Genomic DNA, 22031 nt, shown 5'->3' on the forward strand with positions numbered 1-22031 from the left:
TTTAATAGCTCATTCAATTCAGTTTTTTATGGGCTTTAAAATGAGGTGTCGCGGAAGTTGTAAACTGCTGTCGATCTTGCTGTGACCCCCTAGGAAAAGGTTATGCCCCGCCCTGTATGTGGCACCATCACAATGTCAATTGGCCATGTAGTAACAGCAGTTCTAGCAGTTCCATTTGATTTAGTTAAATGAGGACTATAAGGTAAAGGTAAAAGGTAAATGTTCCCCTCGCACATATGTGCTAGTCATTCCCAACTCTAGGGGGCAGTGCTCATCTCTGTTTCAAAGCTGAAGAGCCAGCAGTGTCCGAAGACATCTCTGTCATGTGGCCAGGATAATTAAATGCCAAAGGCGCATGGAACACGGTTACCTTCCCACCAGTGGTCCCTATTTTTCTACTTTCATTTTTACATGCTTTCAAACCGCTAGGTTGGCAGAAGCTTGGACAAGTAACGGGAGCTCACTCCGTTATGCTTCGCTAGGGATTCAAACCACCGAACCGTTGACATTTCTGATCAACAAGTTCAGTGTCTTAGCCACTGAGCCAACGCATCCCTCATGAGGAGTATGCGGGTAGTTAAATTAGGACCTTGCACAACAGTGATTTCTGCCTTACCCATTGACTTTATTTGATAGAAACATAAAAAATTACAATCATGTGACTGAAAGTTTACTCCCTTGACAGACTGCTTGAGTAAAGTGAATTTATGTATGCAGACTAAGTAGACATTATATGTGTATATAGACAATGAAGGTTCACATTTAGTTGGAGTTGCTTTGGTTTTTAGAAAAATAGCTTTGATGTTAAACAAACAAGACATTGTGTGTATATGTGTGCATGTACACATTTACCAACCTTTTTGACAATATAATTTGCCTTGTTTATTTCCCAGAAGCTTTTCTCTTTCAAAATCCACGTGTTATATTCAGAACTTGTAACAGTATTATTAAGAAATGCTGATATGTTATTTATACCAATGTTTTTAATTCTAAGCCTCTTAATAATAGTTTCAAATAGGCTCACAAATCTTTAGCAAAAGAAAAATGAGTCTTATAGCTCTAGAAACATAGATAGGCTCTAGTTCTCGGTAAAAAACAAACCGTTGTATTCAAGAGGCAATTTATTAATGTCTCCAGGCAGCCTTAGAGGAACTCGTGAAGAAAAAAGTAAGAATTATTATTAATGCAAAGGCCGAGTGAGCAGACTCTGAGATACTCTGCTAAGGGAAGGTGCTCTTCTGGAAAATGAATCTACACATTAGTGTTGAATACAATATATAATCTATATGCTCTGTACAAGAGCAAGCAGTTTGTTGAATGCTTTTATCTAACTGCCTTCAGTTAATATCCAATGCAAGCCAGAAGAACATAATCCAACCATTGTATTTCCAATTCATTGTTATTTAACTATCATTGGTAAACAGATATAAGGGTGTGTGAACTTTCCTGTCAAGAAGTGTTTATCGCTGTAACTCCAGATTCATCTCACCTCTGTGAAGCCTTGAATAGCCAGGAAAGACACAGATTCAATAGACAACTGGCAGAATTCAATAAACTTGAGGATGCTATCTGCTCCCTCAAAAGAATTTAGATTGAACTAGTGGTGGGATTCAAAAATGTTTACTACCGATTCTGTGTGCGTGCCGTGGCTTGGTGGGTGTGGCAGGGGAAGGATACTGCAAAATCCCCATTTCCTCCCCACTCCTGGGGGAAGGATACTGTAAACTCTCCATTTCCACCCCATCCCACTAACCTGCTTTCCAGCTCCATTCTCCTGTGCAGGGCAACAAAAGAACACCCAGCCAATCAGCTGGGACTCGGGAGGCAGAGAATAGATGGGGCGGAGCCAGTCAGCGGTGGTATTTGCTGGTTCTCCAAACTATTCAAAATTTCCGCTACCAGTTTACCAGAACTGATCAGAACTGGCTGAATACCACCTCTGGATTGAACTCAGCCCAGATAACTGGACAAAACCTAGCTACGTTTATATCTATAGGACCAGCGCAACCCTAGTCTTAATTCTGAGAAGATCTGAACAACTTTACCTGGCAGATGCCTTGCATAGCTCTCAGATCATTGCTGATCTTTCCTTTAGGAGATTTTTCTCCTCTACCAGTCTCTGAAGCCACCACCGCTGCCATTTTTCATGCCATCCTATGACAAATAGCCACAAAAACTTTCCATAATTTCAGAGGTCGGCTCTCAAAGTTGAACACCTTCAACAACTATCTTCCTCAATCTTTCTTCAGTCTGTCAAGGACCTTGGAGTACTCATTTCTAATTGGCTAAGTGCCAGAGCCCCCTGTAACAGCATTGCAAAAAGGCATTAAGAGTTGTTAACCTAATTTTGCAAAGCTTCTTCTCCAGTAATAATGTATTGCAAACTAGGGCATATAAAACCTTTGCTAGACCTATTCTTGAATACAGTACATTTGTCTGGAACCCGCACTGCATATCCGATATTAATACAATTGAGCTGGCCAGAGATATTTCACGAGAAGAGTCCTCCACTCCTCTGCTCACCACAGACTACCTTATACCACCAGACTTGAAATTTTGGGCTTAGACAACTTAAAACTACACCGCCTTTGGTCTGACCTGAGCCGGGGGTGGGTTCCTGCCAGTTCTAACCTCTTCTATAGAAGAGGTTCCACAAATATACAGGTTTAGAACCTGTTCCAGCTCTCTCCCCCCGCCCGTCTGCCCATCATCAAGATGAAGAGCGAGACGAGGAATTCTGGGAATTGAAGTCCACAAGTCTTAAAGCTGTCAACTTTGAACACCCCTGGGGTTTTTTTCTAAAGAGTTAGGGGTGCAAGGGTGGTCTTGTAACGTGACAGCTTTAAGACTTGCACATTTCAATGCCAGAGTTCCTCAGCCAACATGACTGGAGGAGGAATTATGGGAGTTGAAGTCCACAAGTCTTAAAGCTGTCAAGTTTGAGCTCCCCTGGGGTGTTTTTTCTAAAGGGTTAGGGGTGCAAGGGTCTTGTAACTTGACAGCTTTAAGACTTGTGTGCTTCAAATGCCAAAGTTTCTGAGCCAACATTTTGGTTGCTAAGCAAGAGCATTGTTAAGTGAGTTTCACCACATTTTACAAGTTGGCCACGCCCACCCAGTCACATGGCTGGCAAGCCACTCCCACCCAGTCACATGGCTGGCAAGCCACTCCTATCCAGTCACATGGCCAGCAAGCCACTCCCACAAAGCAGGCCACAGAAGAACCTACCGAAGAGGTTCTAAAAAAATTTGAAACCCACAACTCACCTGAGCATAGTACACAAAATTATCTGCTACAATATCCTACCTGTCAATGACTACTTCAGCTTCAACCACAACAATACACAAGCACACAATAGATACAAACTTTAGGTAAACCACTCCAAACTCAATTGCAGAAAATACCACTTCAGCAACAGAGGGGTCAATGCCTGAAATGCTCTACCTGACTCTGTGATTTCATCCCCAAACCCCCATAATTTTAACCTTAGACTGTCTACTGTTGACCTCACCCCATTCCTAAGAGGTCTATAAGGTGCATGCATAAGTGCACCAATGTGCTTACCATCCCATGAGCCGAGGTGGCACAGTGGTTAAATGCAGCACTGCAGGCTACTGCTAGATCAGCAGTTCAGCGGTTCAAATCTCACCGGCTCAGGGTTGACTCAGCCTTCCATCCTTCCGAGGTGGGTAAAATGAGGACCCAGATTGTTGGGGGCAATATGCTGACTCTCTGTAAACTGCGTAGAGAGGGCTGAAAGCCCTATGAAGCGGTATATAAGTCTACTGCTATTGCTATCCCTGTCCTACTGTCCCCACCAGAAGTGGCATTCAGCAGGTTCTGACCAGTTCTGGAGAACCAGTAGCGGAAATGTTGAGTAGTTTGGAGAATCAGTAAATACCACCTCTGATTGGCCCCACCCCCATCTATTCTCCCGAGTCTCAGCTGATCTGGAGGAAATGAGGATTTTGCAGTAACCTTCCCATGGAGTGGGGAGGGAATGGAGATTTTACAGTATTCTTCCCCTGCTATGCCCACTAAGCAATGCCCGCCAAACCAGGCCACACCCACCAAGTCACACCTGTAGAACTGTTAGTAAAAAAAAATTGAATCCCACCACTGGTCCCCACTTATATACTAAGTGTTGTTTTTATTTTTGTACCCATTCCTTTCTTATTGTTAGCTGCCCTGAGTCTCTCGGGAGTAGGGCAGGATACAAGCTAAATAAACCTAACATAAATAAATAAACCTAATAACCACCAAACCCTGAAATTCTAATACAAATGTCTGGCCTCAACACTAGAATGAATGGATGGATGGATGGATGGATGGATGGATGGATGGATGGATGGATGGATGGATGGATGGATGGATGGATGGATGGATGGATGGATGGATGGATGGATGGATGGATAGATAGATAGATAGATAGATAGATAGATAGATAGATAGATAGATAGATAGATAGATAGATAGATAGATAGTTTCCTTCTTGTCATTTGGCCCAGGATTAAAATTCCCATTATCCCATCTGATATGAACTGTCCCTTTGTTTCAGGGTTAGATGCTATACATACATGTTGCATTGGGACAGATGAAAATTGATAGCACTAACTCAGACCTTATTGCTTTTTTGGCAATGCTGAAACTTAACTCAAACAGAGATATCTAAGTAAATAACTTAGATCAGTGGTTCCCAAACTTGGCAACTTTAAGACTTGTGGACTTCAACTCCCAGAATTCTCTGGGAGCTCTGCTGGCTGGAGAATTCTGGAAGTTGAAGTCCACAAGTCTTAAAGTTGCCAAGTTTGGGAACCACTGACTTAGATCACAGAAGTAAATGACTGCTACAGAGAAGATCTTCTTAATGGTGATGTCCCAATTGCAGAGTATATTCTCTACAGAAGCTTGTCTGGTGCAAAATGTATTATGGTTGGTTACACAGTCAGTGAGCAGCTTAGATTGGATTTCGCATTTTGGCACCTACTTATCAAGTCTTTCCCAAGAGCCTGGGATAGTTGATTATTTGATGGTGTAACAAGTATCATCACAGGATGTAAGCTGTTGCCTTTTGCAAGTGTGTGTGTGTGTGTGTGTGTGTGTGTGTGTGTGTGTGTGTGTATAGTGTCACAACCCCTGGTATGCCCCAATTATGGGAGGAAGCTAACTGCTTCCATTATCTGTCTATCGGCTCGTCACAAGAGTCCATCATGACAGAAACTCAATATTTTTACTGTTGCCTTTGTTATATTTGTTGTATTTGTGCTGATAAATAAATAAAGGGAGACTAGTATAGATCTATTTCAAGTTATTTAGCTCTCATCAGCTAGCCATACCCTTACTGGGATTATACACACACACACACTTACACACACACACACACACTTACATACACACACACACATATATATATAATGTCACTATATAACTATATATATAGTTGATTATTTGATGGTGTAACAAGTATCATCACAGGATGTAAGCTGTTGCCTTTTGCATCCCAAGGACCAGCCCATAGATTTTCACTGCTCTCCTCTTCTCTGCCTTCTGCACGTCCATGCATCAGGCACTGGATCCAGCTGTTCCTCCTCTTTCTCATCAGCCACCTCCAGAGCTGGGAGCTGTTGACTCTCCATCCGAGGGCTGATGGACAGCCCAGGCTTCACCTGTCTCTATCTCTGACAGCTCCATTCCCTCTTCCCCCTCAGAGCTCTCAGATTGCCTTGATGCTGCCTGCCCCCTGCCTCCTCCTCTGATTCAGTTGCTGAAGGAGCTGGTGGCCAACAAGCCACAACACTTATCCCTTCATCAGCCATTTATTTACTGCAACAACAGGCACCTCTGTACAGTGGTAAGTGCAAAGGCCCAAAATGTCAATTTTTTAGAATATGAAATTTTAAAAGCAAACATTCTATAAATTTAAAACATGCATACTGAAATCTTTAAAATGTCAGGTGTGCCATCATTACTCAGTTCTGGATGCTTATTCACTAGCCTTGAGAAGTCTCTTGAGCATTAATGCATTTGGTATTAAAGCATTTTTAACTCCTCCAGGTTCTTGCCTACTTTTCAAACAAATCTAAGTGGGATTCAAGAGGTATGGGAAATGTGGGCGTTGCGGGGGAACGCATGCCAAGTGAGCATACATTTATAACTTCTAAATGTAATTTACAAGCTTTTAAATTAACTGTTCAATACTAGAACAATATTCTTTAGGACAAAGTGGGTTGTGAACTGTGAACTGTCTTGAATCAACTGTGAAGATGATTCCTGGTAGATAAAAGTCACTCAAATTTGGCCTACGTTGGACTCCAGCTAAGCAAGAAAAAGAATCATTGTTTAAAATAAGTACCCCACTATATATTTGTCCAAAATATCAGAAAATATTTCATTCATGAATCTGTAGATGACTGGGACCAATTAGCCAATTCAAAGGACATCGCCGCATATTCAAACATGAATCTATCAAAAGCTGTTAAACATTCAGGGCCCTTCTTCTGCTCAAATTGTACACGTTTCCAATGCAATTTAATAAAAGGTGAACCTTTGAAAGTGGTCGAGTAGGATAGAAATAAGAAACAGTGAATAGTGATCCTTAATGGTTACACTGGTAAAGAATCTATAATCATGCAAAGTCCTTCAAAATGTATGTTTTTTTTTGGGGGGGGGGCGGAAGGACAAGGTGGCTCAGTGGCTAAGATGCTGAGCTTGTCGATCAGAAAGATCGGCAGTTCGGCGGTTCGAATCCCTAATGCTGCATAACGGAGTGAGCTCCTTTTACTTGTCCCAGCTTCTGCCAACCTAGCAGTTTGAAAGCATGTTAAAAATGCAAGTAGAAAAATAGGAACCACCTTTGGTGGGAAGGTAACAGCGTTCTGTGCATCTTCGGTATTTAGTCATGCCATCCACATGACCACAGAGACGCCTTCGGAAAGTGCTGGCTCGTTGGCTTTGAAATGGATATGAGCACTGCCCCCTAGAGTCGGGAACGACTAGCAAATATGTGCAAGGGAACCTTTAACTTTACTTTTATGGGTGAAAAACGTAGAGATGCTGGAACCTTAGCAGGACAAGTAAATATTTTCTTCTGATTATTGTCCAGAAATTTCTTCAACATGCCTAACTCTTAAATAGACATTGATGATAGAAAAAGGAATCCTTAATCAACTGAAATTGAAGAACATCAAGATATACATACTAAGAATAGACAGTCCAGAACGTAGGCATTTTTAAATAAGGACAACTTTGCTCTTTTCACACCATTGCAATATGATTTATGTAGGGCTACCTCTGAAGATAATTTAGAAAGCTCTACATTTGCACACTCTACATTTGTACACATATATGTATACATACATATATTTATGTATGTTTATAGTGACTGCTGAATGCTTGCAATGATTTCTATTTTAAACTTTATTTATTTATTAAATTCCATGAGTCTTTATGAAACCAAGAAAACTGCATATATGTATCATGGAAATCAACCTCAACTTGAAGGAAACTTTACTTTTTTAAAATTATATACTTCAGTGAAGTAAAATGAGTTACTTTGCATAGTCCTCTATCTAAATTCAAATCACTGTTACTTATCCATGACAACCAAATACGGCCATTATTCTAAAATGCATTTCCTATTCATATCATGATTTGAGCTGTTTTTCCAACTCTTTCCTGAGACATTTCAAAATGGTGTTTTATTGCTTAATGGTAGTATCGTTGATATGTAAGAGAAAGTAATTATAGATGAGCTATATACCTAGGCGGATCAAAGCTGTACTGATAGTATAATTATTTCCAAATTTTGAAAGAATGCCATGTATAAAAAGTCAGATTAAACTTGTTCCACAAGACTTAATAGTATATTCAGTCTGACATACTGTCTTTTTAGAGGCAAGATTTATAACTGTTAAGCAGAAATTAAACTTAGCATAATAGTGCAAATTTTATTTGGAAATTCATTCTAATCCCCTGCAGATTCAAAACTATTACATTACTGGTCAACATAAAAACATGTCAGAATGTTTAATACAGGTAGTCTTCGATTTACAACTATAAATCGGGACCAGAATTTTCATTGCTAAGCAAGTTGTTGGTTGTTAAAGGAGTCTGAGTTTACAAGCCTAGCCGGCCTCCTGCATCACAGCGGCAGGAGGCATTTTCACCCTATCAGGCTCCGGAGGCTTTCCTTGAGTCACCAGGTGGGCAAAAACAGCCTCCCCTGGGCTCTGGAGGACCTCCAGAAGCCAGGAAAGAGCTCATTTCCGGACTTCTGGAACTTCTGGGAGGCCTGTTTTTTGCCCTCCCAGAATCTCCGTGCAGGCCCTGCACTTATTTGGCATCCAAAATGGGCCGCGTGGAAACTCCTTGGAGGGGAGGGATGGGCGGGCCCAGTCAGTCCTTGCAACTTCTGGCTCGGTGAACCAGTTGTAAAATTAGCATTCAGTTCACCCGAACCAGTTGAATCCCACCTCTGCTGGGAAGGTCACAAATGTTCAACACATGGGGATCCTGCAACTGGTCATAAGTCACTTTTTCCAGTGCTCTTGTAACTTCAAGCAGTCGCTAAATGAATAGTTGTATGTCAAGGACTACCAGGAGATAAAAGGTAATTGTTTTAATTAATAAAAATGCTTGCTATAGGAAAATGCTTAAATTACATGCAAGATCTTTTAAAGACAACTATAAATTACCCAGCCGCATGTATTTTCATCTTGATACTTGTCCTGAACATAAGATCAATTCCCACTGTGTATATCTCTCACCCTAAAGATCAGTAAACACTTACTGATTACGGGTTGCAAAATTTAGAAGATATTCTTAAATACTTAATTGGATCAGTGTAAAATCCAAGGAAGTGTGAACCCCTTTTTACTCTTATTCTTAGGAATGAATGGTTCACCATGCTGCTGATCAACAGATACTGGCCAGTGTCCAGAACAAGCTCTTGTAATGGACTTATAATTGCTTAGTTTAATTCCAACATCTATTTGTTTTGTTTTGATTCATTGCAAAATAAGGCAGTGGCTCATTAAAATTAATGAAGAGTTGTTTCTTGTTAACCTGGTCTGTGCTCTTGTTTGGTAATTGTTCAAAAAAAAAAAAACCATCTTATTGACCTAGTCATTGGCTGCAATTGTGCTTACAGAGACACAAAGTGTGTTCCCCCATTACTCTAAAGGGTGGTTTGTTTAAGAAATTAGATTCCAATAGAGGAGAGTATGTGCAGTTCACAATTGAAATGTGGAATCTTTAGTGCTCTCAGAACTTGGTTGTTTGTTTGCAGATGTTTCATTATCCACCTTGGTAACATCATCAGTACTAATGACTATGGGGATTGCTTCTTTTTATGTACAGTAGGTTGCCCTGCCAGTGTTGATGGGAGTGTGGTTTTCTCCTTGATAGGCACTAAGACATTAGACACTAGAAGTAGCTAGACTTCCATATAGATATAAACTATGATTTACTAACTTACAGCAATGTGTCTTGGCAAGTTATGCAAGTGGGACTTATTTTTAATATTAAAAAAAAGAAATCATGCATTAATCTATAATTTTCTCCCACATCCTTCTTACACACACATCCCATGGTCTTTTTGTCCATATGGTGAATCAACAGCACTGCTACTAATTAATGGTTGAAATACATTTTTAGCCACGTACTATACAGAAATAGCATAAGATTTCCAAATATAAGCTACAATGCCGATAATCCTAGTGACTAGTAGCACCTTTTTTGTGATATACTGCTTTACTACTCCTAATAAAGGCTGTGAGGAAAACAGAAATCCAGCAACATATTTTGTTTGTCTTTTATGTTTATTTCAGTGGTGTATATTGTTTTATGCTTGTTATTGTTTTAATACACATCTTGTGTGTCTTCAAATTTCCTGTTATTTGCTCTTTTGAATATTTTTCATAAAGGTAACTTATAAAGTGTATTACTATGATGATTTAATCCACATTCTGCAACCATCTTTTCCCCATCCTTAATTCAAGCACAGGTTACAATTGTAAAACCAGCTCTGTGTTCATCTGTAGAGATATAGAAGAACATTAATCTACTTAAATCATCTATTTGAATACTTTGTAAGTACAAAAGGTTCACTAATAAACACCCCAAAAGAATATGTTAAAGAGCAATGAATAAAGAGTAGAGAAAAAGTAAAATTCCTTACTGCAGTCGGTTTCATCAGATACATGAGTTGTAAATGAAAAGAATCAAATATGTACACACACACAGTTGGCTTGCCTGTGGCACTTATGAGCAGTTATACCAAAGGGAAATGAAATACTGAAACATAAAGAATGATATTTCTGTTATTAATTGTAGCAATTTACAATGGTGTTATATTATAATTATATAGTAAGGTACACAGCAAGCCATATACTCTCTTTCTGGCAAATGCCTTTGAGTTTTGTCTTCCAGCAAGTCAACCTGTGTTCACTTTTGTCAACATTGTTCTGAAACAGAATGTAATCACATGATTTGGCTGTGATTCTTTTCTCAAACTCCCTACAGCAATAGGAGGTTTTGCCACTGAAAGAGTACAATAGTTTCTTGAGCACAATTTTCACCCCCTGGGAAAAGGCAATCTCACCCATTTATCAGTAAAGTGGAAGGGGGAAAAATCCAGGATGCTTCAAAACAAGATTTACAGGAGAGCATTTCAGATGCCTGTAACATTTAAGACGTGAAGGATGTTTGAAAGAAGGAACCAGCTCCAGAACTCATAGGAATTATCTTGTTAAGAGACTCATTTCAAACCATGGAGTGCAAGACAAGAATTATAAAAAAGAGGAGCAAGAGATTGAAGGAAATCTACAGTTATTAGTTCCCATCCCTCCCTAATTTTTGTCAGGCTCCTTTTTAATTCAGACACTGGATAACTCCAGCAAGCAGCAGATGATGCAAGATAATGAAGACAAAGATCACCAGGTAAGAAAAGTGCAAGAGGCGATGATGGGGAAGAAACATACTCTACCAGCAGATCAAAATGCACAGGGGGATTGCTAAGAAGGGAGAAAGAAAGCGCCAAGGAAGCAGAGAAGAGGCTATGACTAAGCTGTTTTGCAAGCTGGGGATCAGACTGAAAGAAAGTGGCTTCCTGGTGAGGCTAATGCAGGGAAGGAAGATGGGATCTGCATGTAAGGCTACATGGAATGTGCTGGAGATGGATTGGGGAATACAGAATTCACAGCAGAACAGTATTTTTAAAATTTGGCAATTTTAAAACATGTGGCCTTCAACTCGCAACATGCTGGCTGGGAAATTCTGGGAGCAGAAGTATCTTAAAAGTTTCCAAGTTTGAAAAACACTGCTTTAATATTAATATAAGTATTACAAAGAGCATGCGTTTATATTTACTGCCCTCTAGGCTGGCATTTTGCAGCCCAAATCATCCTAGATTGCCCAAGATTGCTAAGGACTACCATTGGGAAAAGGTGGGGAAAGGGGGATGCTAGTTGATAAGTAAACTGGCTGATAGTTCAGGCATGATAGTTGCAATCTGCAAAAGTTGGGGGTGCCTAGATGAAATCAAAAGTTGGAATAGAAAGAAGGGATATGTGGGTGGCATTTATGGCAGAATTTGCGATAGGAGCAAAGCAATGCCAAGGGCTGTTTGCTTCACACAAAGGAATTGTATTTTAAGAATTGCTTCTTTAGTAATGGGCAGGGACATGCAGTCAGGGGAGGCAAGGGAGGCGGGGCCTCACCAGTGTCATGAGGAAAAGAAAAGAATATTTTAAATAATTAAAAAGGCTAAGGTAGTTGCTGCCAGACTCCAGAGTTACAGTGACTCTGAGTCTGCTTAGTGCTAACTGTAGGGGGAGGTGAGAGAACTATGGGCCTCCTTTGAATAAGGAATTTTTCGCCCTTTAACCCTTGCTCAGAGTTAAGCAAGGGTTAAAAGGCGAAAAATTCCTTATGCAAAGGAGGCATGTGATTCTCCCGCCTCCTGATCTGGGAGCAGCAAATTATGCCGAAGTAAGTTGCTTTTTTATTTAATTTTTTACATTTTCATCATGGCGGGCGGACAAGAGGAGAGTTGAAATCCACAGCTGGAAACGGTATGTGGATCGGACGGAGGGGGGGGGGAGTTCAAAATTATTGTAATTTAATTTGTAATTTTTTATTGTGAGGAATTTGTGTGTGTGTGTGTGTGTGTGTGTGTGTGTGTGTGTGTGTGCGCATGTGTTTCTTCACAGCGATGGGGTCGGAGGAGGTGGGGGGGGCGTTCTCGCCGCTGTGTCCAACAGGCCAGGCGTCTCGCGTTTATGTCCACCATAAACGCGAGACGCCTGGCCTGTTGGACACAGCGGTGGTGGGATGGCACTTGCTTCCTTTTGCCAGGCCCCTCGCACCCGCGTCCAGCCCGCTGGAGCTCGCCGCACCGGGGGAGGAATGGGCTGGGTGGGCTGGCTGGCTGGGGAGGGGGAATCATGGCCGCTCAGGCCCCGGCCCCTGCCGCTGCATCCGCCATAGAGTGGGACGCGGCAGCAGGGCTTTAAAGTGGCAGCAGGGCCCCGGTGGTAGGGCTTTAAAGTCCCAGCGCCACATCTGCCATAGAGCGGGTCCCGGTCCCGCTCTATGGCGGACGCGGCGCCAGGACTTTAAAACCCTGCCTCCACTTTAAAGGCTTTAAAGTGGCGGCAGGGCCCCGGCGGCAGGGCTTTAAAGTCCCGGCGCCGCATCCGCCATAGAGTGGGTCCCGCGGCGGCAGGGCTTTAAAGTGGCGGCAGGGTCCCGGCGGCAGGACTTTAAAGTCCCAGCGCCGCATCCGCCATAGAGCGGGACCGGGACCCGCTCTATGGTGGACGCGGATGCGGGGCTTCGGTGGGGCTTTTGCGCTTGCCTCACTGGCCATGAAGCTCACCGCACGTCACTGGTAATGGGCAAGTTGGGGAAAGGATGAGAGTGGCTAGGAGAGTGGGTATGAAAAAGTTCCCCAAGACCCAATTGACAAGTAGAGCTAAGCTTTTTTTAAAACTGCACAGGGAAGGAGGGTACAAACAACCTTTATACAAATATAGTTGCACAATAAATGCTGATTACTAATGGCATTAATATGTCAATCGGCACAGTAGTTTGAAACTAAGAATTAAATTTATGCTTATGATGTAAAATTCTGCAAAAATCAGCGTTTGTGGTTAATTACTTCCCATTTCCACATCTAAAAATATACTAACACAGTTGCAATAATAGGGAAGCTGGCTGGTTCTGCAACTTTGTAGTTTTGTGTCCAGAGTTTGAACCCAGTTTATGGCCTTTTAGGCTTCATCCATGTGAGTAAAGTTCACTTTTTGAGTAAAGTAAGAATTATATGGGGGGGGGGGAGAATCGGAATTTTAGAGATGCTTATAGGACACGGCAAAAAAAAAGGTTGGGAACCACTGGACTACACAAACGAATAGGGCAAATTAACGGAGAGGCTAAAGTTTTTAAGAGCCTCTGGCAAATGGCAGCTTTGGGTTCAGGTGTCAGCACTGGTTTCCCCCCTTCAGACATCCATTCCCGCTGCGGATTTACTCCTGCCAGTACAAGACCGGGCTGCTGTTTATCCGCGCCTTCCATGTGCGAAGGTGTGACAAGCAGGGATTCCGGGGCTTTCGGCCTCGCCCTTCCAAAGGGCCCTTGAGCAAGTGCAGAGTTCTCCAAAGGCGCCACAGCCCAGACTTTTTCCCTACCTCGGATGTCCATCCCCCTTCCCTCTTTCGCCTGAACCGAAATGGCGAACACCGGGGCAGGTAAGGCTGCCAAGACAGGAGCGGATCCCAGAGCCCACCGCGCCCAAGACCTTCCAAGCCGCACCTCCACCTCTTCCCGCGGCTGGCGCGGCTTCCTCACCCTTCGCGGGCCCGCCTCTGCCCCTCCCGGCAGATGGCCGCGAGGGGGAGGCGCCTGGACACCAAAGGCCGCCGCGGCCTCTCCGGGGCCGCTCCCAAGACGGCGGGCACGGACACGAGGAAGGCCGGGCGCTTCCCGCACCGGGCCCGGAGCGGTCGGGGGTGGAGCCGGAGCGACAGCCGAGACGAGACCCTGGGATATTCCCCGGCGGAGAGGAGGCGGGACCGGGCTGCCCCGGCCTCCCGTAACGTTATGACTGTGCTCCCGCCCCTCTGCGGGGCAACCGGCCGGGTGTTTTGCAGGCCCGGCCTGGCGGGGAGGAGTCCTCGAGGTCGCGTTGCTGAGCTTCCGAGCCGCCGGAAGGCCGCGAAGTGCCTCTGGCGAGAGAAAGAGGAGGAGGAAAAGAAGGAGGGAGAAGGCAGGAAGGAACCCAGCAGCCGCTTCGCTTTGAACTTATGGAAGGTGAGAGACCGTCTCCGGGACTCGTCGGAGCTCAGGCTCCGACTCGAGGGCGCCAAACCCGCTGGGAAAAGTCGTCCCCGCCCCGAGAAAAACGACTCCGCTTTGGTTTGAAAGCGTCCCCCGTCCCCCACCCCGGTTTTTCTTTGGCCCCTAAAAGCTGCTTTTTTACGGTTTTCCAGCCGAGCCTCCGACCGTATGGAGATACCGAGCGGCTTCTCTTCCTTCTCTTCTCCTGCCCTGTTTCTCATTTCATGCCTTCAGATTGCACGTTTTGGTTCCCTGCCCCGATTTCTGCCTTGGAGTTTTAGATTAAAGATTTGCCTTGGAGAGGGAACTTCTACGCTGCTGGAAGTTGTAGCTCAGCGCGATCCAACGGTGACGGAGTCCCCCCCGCATAAATATAAATACATATTTTAACGAAACTTACTCCTTTAGGCAGCTTGTTGGAAAGGAAGAAATCTTTTCATTTGCTTTGGAATAAGGTTCCCGGGATTAGTTTGTGAACCTACTGTGTATTTATTTGTCTCACAGACCACCTGGGAAATAAATTACATTAAAAAAAATATTCTTGGAACATGCATCTAGGTACAGATTAAAATATTGGTTCCCTTTATGTTGCACTATGCATGACAAAGGACTACACTCCTTACTACAGAACTCAGGTGTAGTCCACGTAAGGAACCAGGATGTATGCTGAGCCATCCAGGGGAATTCCCCGCTTGAAATTCAGGGGAAAGCAAGTTCATTGTGTTTCTTGGCAGCTCAACAACCTTTCACAAGAAATCTGCACATCTGACACTTGGAAAAACACTTGGAAAGGCTAGCATTCACTTAGGATCAGTCATCCATATGTCGATTACATTGGTATGTTTTTTTAATATATTCTAAAAGGGTTGGACAGTTTTAAAGATTGTTTCTGGAATTATTTCTGTATTTTTAGTCATTTTTTTTAATTGTACAATGTTATGAGCATGTGGCTGTGTATAAATAAATAGTATTAATTTGGGAAACACAGGTTTAAATCTCTTCTCGCCTTAGGAGGTTCACTCTATTAGTAAACCAAAGACTATTGATAAATATAAATTATAAGGCAGGTTATTTTTCATCTCTTTTTCGTTTCTTAGTTTGTAGTCTTTTTACAAGGTCTCTTCTAATTCCCCCCCCCCTCTATTTTTGTTTTGGGTTCTTTTTTTTCTTTAAGTTTAAATTGTGTAAGTTAAAAAAGTTAAATGAAAATAGTAAATTAAAAAAGAGAGCAATTTACTGGTTAGGTCTGTAGCTATAGCAGTCACCCACCTACCTCATAGAATTGTTGTGAATTTAAGAGGAAGGCATTCACATATATTATGTACAGTAATGGATCTTTAACTTTATATTGTGGGGTGAACTAGTCCATGATGTACCTAAAGGTATGCAGTATATATGATAATTTTGATAATATGTAATCATTATAGACATTCTTGTGCCAAAATGCAAATAGAAAATAATTTCAGCAAGTAATTTGCTCAAGGTCATCCTGTGGATTTATAACTAAGGAAGAATTTGGATCTTGATAGTTTTTTTTTTAAGGTTAATTCATGCAACATGCTGCCCACTATTATACCATGGCTTTGATCCTGTGAAAAGTTAAGAAATATTAACAAAGTGTGTTATAACCATTATCTGGTTTGATTGGTTTTGGTTTAGTGTGTTGAATAAACTCAGGAAAAGTGAATGCTTTATAAACTTTGGCTTATATCATAGTGAAGTATGTGAAGATGGCCAATGCTTTTCCAACAAATTGGAAACAAATTATGGCTCAAATATGATTGATTATTCCCCCTTCCAGGAGACATTAATCCCACTGATGTCCAAATAGCAAAGTGGAATGGATAGTGGAGATTGTTTAGAGCAGGGGTGTCAAAATCGATTTTATTGAGGGCCACATCAGGGTTGTGACTGACCTCGGTGTGTGGGGGGGGTGTTGCTGGGCATGGCCATGATGGGTGTGGCCAGCTCACCATCACTTGTGTTTGGTCAACTGTGGTGGCCCGAGCAGGTCTGGGGGGGGGATTCCCTTTTGCTAGTAGTTTGTTTTGCTAGCACTCTGCCAGTGAAAACGGAGCTCGGGGGCCCCCGGCTCCATTTTCAGCTGTGACGGTCTCCTGCAGCCCTTTGCTGGCAAAAAGGGCCACTGCATGTGGTCCTCTCAAGCTCCATTTTTGCTGGCTGAGGCACCGTGGGCTAGTCCTTTGCTGTTTCCAGGGTAGCCTCACAGGTCAGATCTAAGCACCTTGTGGGCCAGATCTGGGCCCTGGGCCTTGAGTTTGACACCCCTAGTTTAGGCTTTGATTTCAAAACACAAATTACGTCACATAAACCACAAATTATGTCACATAAACAGCCAGTCCTCAACTTACTTTGCTTCTGACAAGCAAAGTCAATGAAGAAAGTCAGATTTCCTTAACTTAATGTGATTCACTTAACTTCAGTGATTTGCTTAACTGTAGCAGAAAAGGTCATATAATGGAGCACAACTCACTTAGCAACTGAGCTACCTTGCTTAACAGTGGAAATTGGTAGTGTAAGTTCCGTACCTATACAATATTCTATTAATATCTGAATAATACTGTAGATAAAATCAGTCGTAGGAAGGTTTCATATTCTTCCATTCAGTCATGTCCAATTCTTGAAGACTGTCTGGAGAAGTCCCTGCAGTTTTCTTGGCAAGGTTTTTCAAACATGGTTTGCCATTGCCTCCTTCCTATAGGTAAAGAAAGGCCAAAGGTCACCATGGCTTTATACCTAAGGTGATACTAGAACTCATGATTTCCCAGTTTGATGCCTTTAGCCCAAGCCTGTCAAACTGGCGGCCGGATGCGTCATACGCAGGCCATGCCCACCCTGGCTCCACAAAGGCAAAAAATGTCACGATACGTCACCATAGGTCACGTGATGAAATGGAGTTTGACGCCCGTGCCTTAACCAGTGCACCAAGCTGGCTCTATTAGCATATTGACAAAAATTCTAATAAAATACTAATTATATTTTCTGGAAAACGTTCTTACAATTTTCAGTTGGTAATATCTTCCAAAATTCTCTGCATGTACTGTAGCTATTTAAAAATAAATATCTACAGTTTATTTAAAAAGTTTTCTCTTGATTTATTTGTGTGCCTAAAATGTTTGGGATAGTTTTTAATAAACTAAAAATAGCTGCTTTTCACTATGCATTTGAAATTTATTGACTTCATGATTATTGTTGTCAATTATCAGTAATTCTAAAAATTACTCATTAAGTTTTATTATGTTTTTATGCATCATCTGTTTTGTCTCTGTAAGTGGAATTCATAGATTTTAGTTGTTAAATTAGTAAGTAGAGTGGTGCAGTGGCCTGGTGGTGAGAACACTTGCCTCCCACTAGGAAGGTTGAGAGTTCAATCCTATATAGCGGCAGATGTTTCTTTCTCTCTTTCTTTTCTCTGTTGAGAACTACATGTGGCATTAGGAAGGGCATCCTTTAAATGCTCAGCTGCATCCAGTCACCACGACTCTTCCCCGAATTAAGCGATTACAGGGTTGTAAAAAGGGAGAAATTTTTTTTAGTTGTTTAATTAGCAAGTATTATGCACCCTTATTGTTTTATTTCTTGCTGTACATTAAAAATAGTCAACTGGGTTTTTCTTCCTTTATTATTTACTTTGAAATCTTGTAGTTCATTGTTGCTGTAAGTGGTCAATTTTGATGTTAAAAACATTTCTAATAAATTCAAATAGAAACCAGAGACAAAAATGCTCTTTAAAAAATCAGTTCATTTAAACAGCCAACGTACTACTTACCATATTTTTTGGAGTATAAGATGCACCGGAGTATAAGATGCACCAAGGTTTTGAAGAGGCAAATTAAAAAAAAAGTTGTTGCAGACCTCCCCAAAATGGCCCGTTTTTCATGAAAATGGGCCCGTTTTTTTTAAAAAAAGAGGCATGAATAGCCTTTAGGAGGCTTGCAGAGTGCTCCTGGGGGGTGCCCCCCCCCCAAAATGAGCAAAAAACTGCCTGTTTTTTGTCAAAAAATTGCCTGCATAGCCTGTAGGAGGCTTATAGAGTGCTCCTGGGGGCTGGGGGGGGGGCAAAATTGAGCAAAAGAACAGTCCATTTTTCACTCTTTTCTGCCCTCCCCAGCACCCAGGAGCTCTCTGAAAGCCTCCTACATGGTCTGCATGGCCATTTTGCAAAGGGGACAAGATTTCAGGAGCCAAAAAAATGCTGTATTCAGTGTATAAGATGCACCCAGATTTTCAGCCTCTTTTTTGAGGGAAAAAGATCCGTCTTATACTCTGAAAAATACGGTAGATGATTTGTTGTAATCAAAACAGATAACAGAGAATCTATCTAGTAGATTGATCTAGAACAGGGCTCTCCAACCTTGGCAACTTTAAGACTTGTGAACTTCAACTCCCAGAATTCCTCAACGAGCAAAGCTGTCTGAGGGACTCTCGGAGTTGAAGTCCACAAGTCTTAAAGTTGCCAAGGTTGGAGACCCCTGATTTCTAGACTGTTTGTGCTCTCTAACCGGGCTTGACATGTGTAAGCTACTAAATTTGCCTGAACATCATTTTTACTGTTAAGTATTTACAGACGAGCTGTTACATGTTTAAGTAGCAATACATAGTTTGCGGAAGTATGATGTTAGACTAGACAACAATATCATTCTTTCATATGTAAGAAGCTCATCTAATATCACATATAATTGTATGGTTGTTCACTCAGAATAGCAAGTTGGGCTGGCTGAAGTTCAGCCCATTGTTGTACAGAAGTGGTGTCAAACTCGATTTCATTGAGGGCCGCATTAGGGTTTGTGTTTGACCTTGGGGGCCAGGGTGGGCATGGCCAGCTTGATGTCACTCATGTCGGGGGGCATCTGTGATGGTCCGAGCACTCTGCTAGCAAAAATGGGCTCCCGAGCTCCATTTTCAGCAGTGACAGACTCCTGCCACCCTCTGCCAGGGGAAATGGACCACAGGGGGCTACGCCCCCCCCCCCCCGAGCTCCATTTTCCCTGGTAGAGGGAAGCAGGAAATCATTGCAGCCAAAAATGGAGCCTGGGAGGGCCACGCACAGCCTTCCCGAGCTCCATTTTTGCTAGCAGAGGCACCACAGGCCAGTTCTTTGCTGCTTCTAGGGTTGCCCCATGGGCCAGGGCTAAGCATCCCGTGTGCCAGATCTGACCCCCGGGCCTTGAGTTTGACACCCCTGTTGTACAGCAACATTAATCTCTGAAATAGTATCCTGTTCCATCTTTTCTATGTTTACCTTCTTTGCCTTGTGTCTCTGATTTTTAGCATTGTTTACAATATGCTTTTTAAGTTACTATGGATAAAATAGACGTAAATCTTCTCTCTAAAGCAAAAGGGGGAATGTGATTTCTCCTATCTTCAATCCATTTATCTCTTTCTGTTCCATGGGATAATGAAACTGATTCATAATATAATTATAGAAAGCAGTCCAAAGAACATTTTCTGGGCTACATTGGTACAATCGGAGCTCGCTTCCTCATAGTATTATAGCAGTTGCATCTTCCAGGAAGCTTAGTGTGCTACTGATTTTTCCCTGTTGTTTCTGCATGCATGTGCAAAGACAGGTTCTACTTCCACTGGGGCTACCAGAAAAGTGAAGCAGCTATGCATGCTCACAAAGACTACTTATGTGAGATAAAGCCTTCAAAACCCTTGCCTCCAGTCTTTCAGAGATGCTACTTTAGACTTGGAGAAGAAGTGGTTTGTTTGCAACAGTGTGCTTTGGGAGTCATACTTTACATAGGTAGCGGTTCTCAAGGGTTTTTTTTTTAAAAAAAAACTTTTAACCTTTTTATTTCCTATAAAATTGCCTTCTTGTTGTGGTTGCCAAATTGAATGATTTAATTCCTGTATCATCATCTTCACATTCAGCAGAGTTTTATCAAATGCCTAATTTCCTCCTGGCCTGCTTCGAGGAAGCCACTAAGTAGGTAGAAGAATGATGCCAGTGAGGGCGAGATTGGCATATAATAAAAACCAATACAAGCAAAGATTATACAAGCATAACCATCAGATAAGCGGTTAGCCTATTTGGTGGTGTTTTCCCAAAGTTATATTGTCTATGACCATGGTTCTCAACCTTTTCCTCACCACAGTCTCCTTTTAAATACCTTTTGTGGCCACAGTCTGTGGCCACAGTCCTCCAAGACGTAACTCAAGATTTAAATCTAACATTTCTTCAAGCTTTCACCGACCCCCCCCCCCGTGACACCATTGTGAACCCCAGGGGTCCACGGACCACAGGTTGAGAACCACTGAAGTTCAGCATAATAGAATTTCAGAGAATGAATTATCGGTATGGAACCACTGTAGTATCCTAGGTGAAACCTGCTCTGCTTGATGTGGAAGGAATAAGGATTCCCATTGCTGACAGTGAAAAGTTCTCCAGGTGCATCATCAATATGTAAATATAGCATAGTAATGCTGGTGAAAGGGAAAATGTTGTACAGGTAGTCCTCAACTTACAAAGATTCATTTGGTGATCGAAGTTACAACGACATTGAAAAAGGTGACCTTGTGACTGTTTTTCACACTTTCAACCATTGGAGCATCCACATGTCTTGTGATCAAAATTCAGACGCTTGATCCCTGACTCGTATTTATGATGGTTGCAGTGTTCCGGGGCTTGTGATTACTTTTGGTAACCTTTTGACAATGTCAATGGGGAAGCCACATTCACTTAACAACCATGTTTCCAATTTAACAGTTGCGCAACGGTGGCAATAAAAGGCATAAATGGGGTAAAACTCCTTTAGCAACAACTTTTTGGCTCAATTGTTGTCATCAGTCGAGGATTACCTGAATCTTCTTTACAATAAGTGAGTGATTCACTGGATTGAGTCAGGAGGGATGACTGACAGTTTTGTTGTTTATCAGGATTCTTTAAATGCACAATCAATTTTATATTTCTTTTAGCTTTTGAGAAGTTATATTTAGTTTAATAGTATTTTCATACATGCACAAAAATAATAATTGAACATTTTTCATTGCATATCTTTGCATTGAATACTTTTTTTCATAGACAAGGCATATCAAGCTTCATATATATATATATATGTATGTATGTATGTATGTATGTATGTATGTATGTATGTATGTATGTCTGTCTGTCTGTCTCTAGTTGTTCGGGTTTTCTCCCGCGTAGAATTGGAGATGTCTTGGCGACGTTTCGACGAAGTCTCATTCGTCATCTTCAGGCGGCTTCAGACTACTTCAGGTTTGGTGTTTCCAGGAGTAGACTATATATATATGATTTTTACAACCCCTGGTAAGCCCCAGTTATGGGAGGAAGCTAACTGCCTCCATCATCTGTCAATCGGCTCGTCACAAGAGTCCATCATGACAGAAACCCAATATTTTTACTGTTGCCTTTGTTATATTTGTGTTTTTTTTATTTGTGCTGATAAATAAATAAAGGGAGACTAGTATAGATCTATTTCAAGCTATTTAGCTCTCATCAGCTAGCCATAGCCCAGGTTCAAATCCCAGTAAGGGTATGGCTAGCTGATGAGAGCTAAATAGCTTGAAATAGATCTATACTAGTCTTCCTTTATTTATTTATCAGCACAAATAAAAAAAACACACATACATATATATATTAGATTTTTATCAGCACAAATATACATATACATATACATATATATATATATGTGTGTGTGTGTGTGTGT

At 42.0% G+C, this 22031-nt stretch overlaps 1 protein-coding gene across 2 annotated transcripts in view; it reads left to right on the top strand.

Moving 5' to 3' along the window:
* The first annotated feature begins 13830 nt into the window (after positions 1-13830).
* Positions 13831-22031, top strand: part of ZC3H12C (zinc finger CCCH-type containing 12C) — a 44650-nt gene continuing 36449 nt past the window's right edge. Inside the window, exons 1-2 of one of the 2 annotated variants that reach the window (XM_087721193.1) lie at positions 13831-14310; positions 15072-15174. The gene's annotated coding sequence lies outside the window, so the exon portion shown is untranslated. The remainder of the gene's footprint in view (positions 14311-15071; positions 15175-22031) is intronic. The other variant, XM_014059965.2, reaches the window with a different exon arrangement.

This window comes from Thamnophis sirtalis, unplaced genomic scaffold (assembly GCF_051295495.1).
Source record: "Thamnophis sirtalis isolate CommonGarterSnake01/CBP01778 unplaced genomic scaffold, rThaSir2_p1.2 scaffold_8, whole genome shotgun sequence".
Taxonomy (NCBI): domain Eukaryota; kingdom Metazoa; phylum Chordata; class Lepidosauria; order Squamata; family Natricidae; genus Thamnophis; species Thamnophis sirtalis.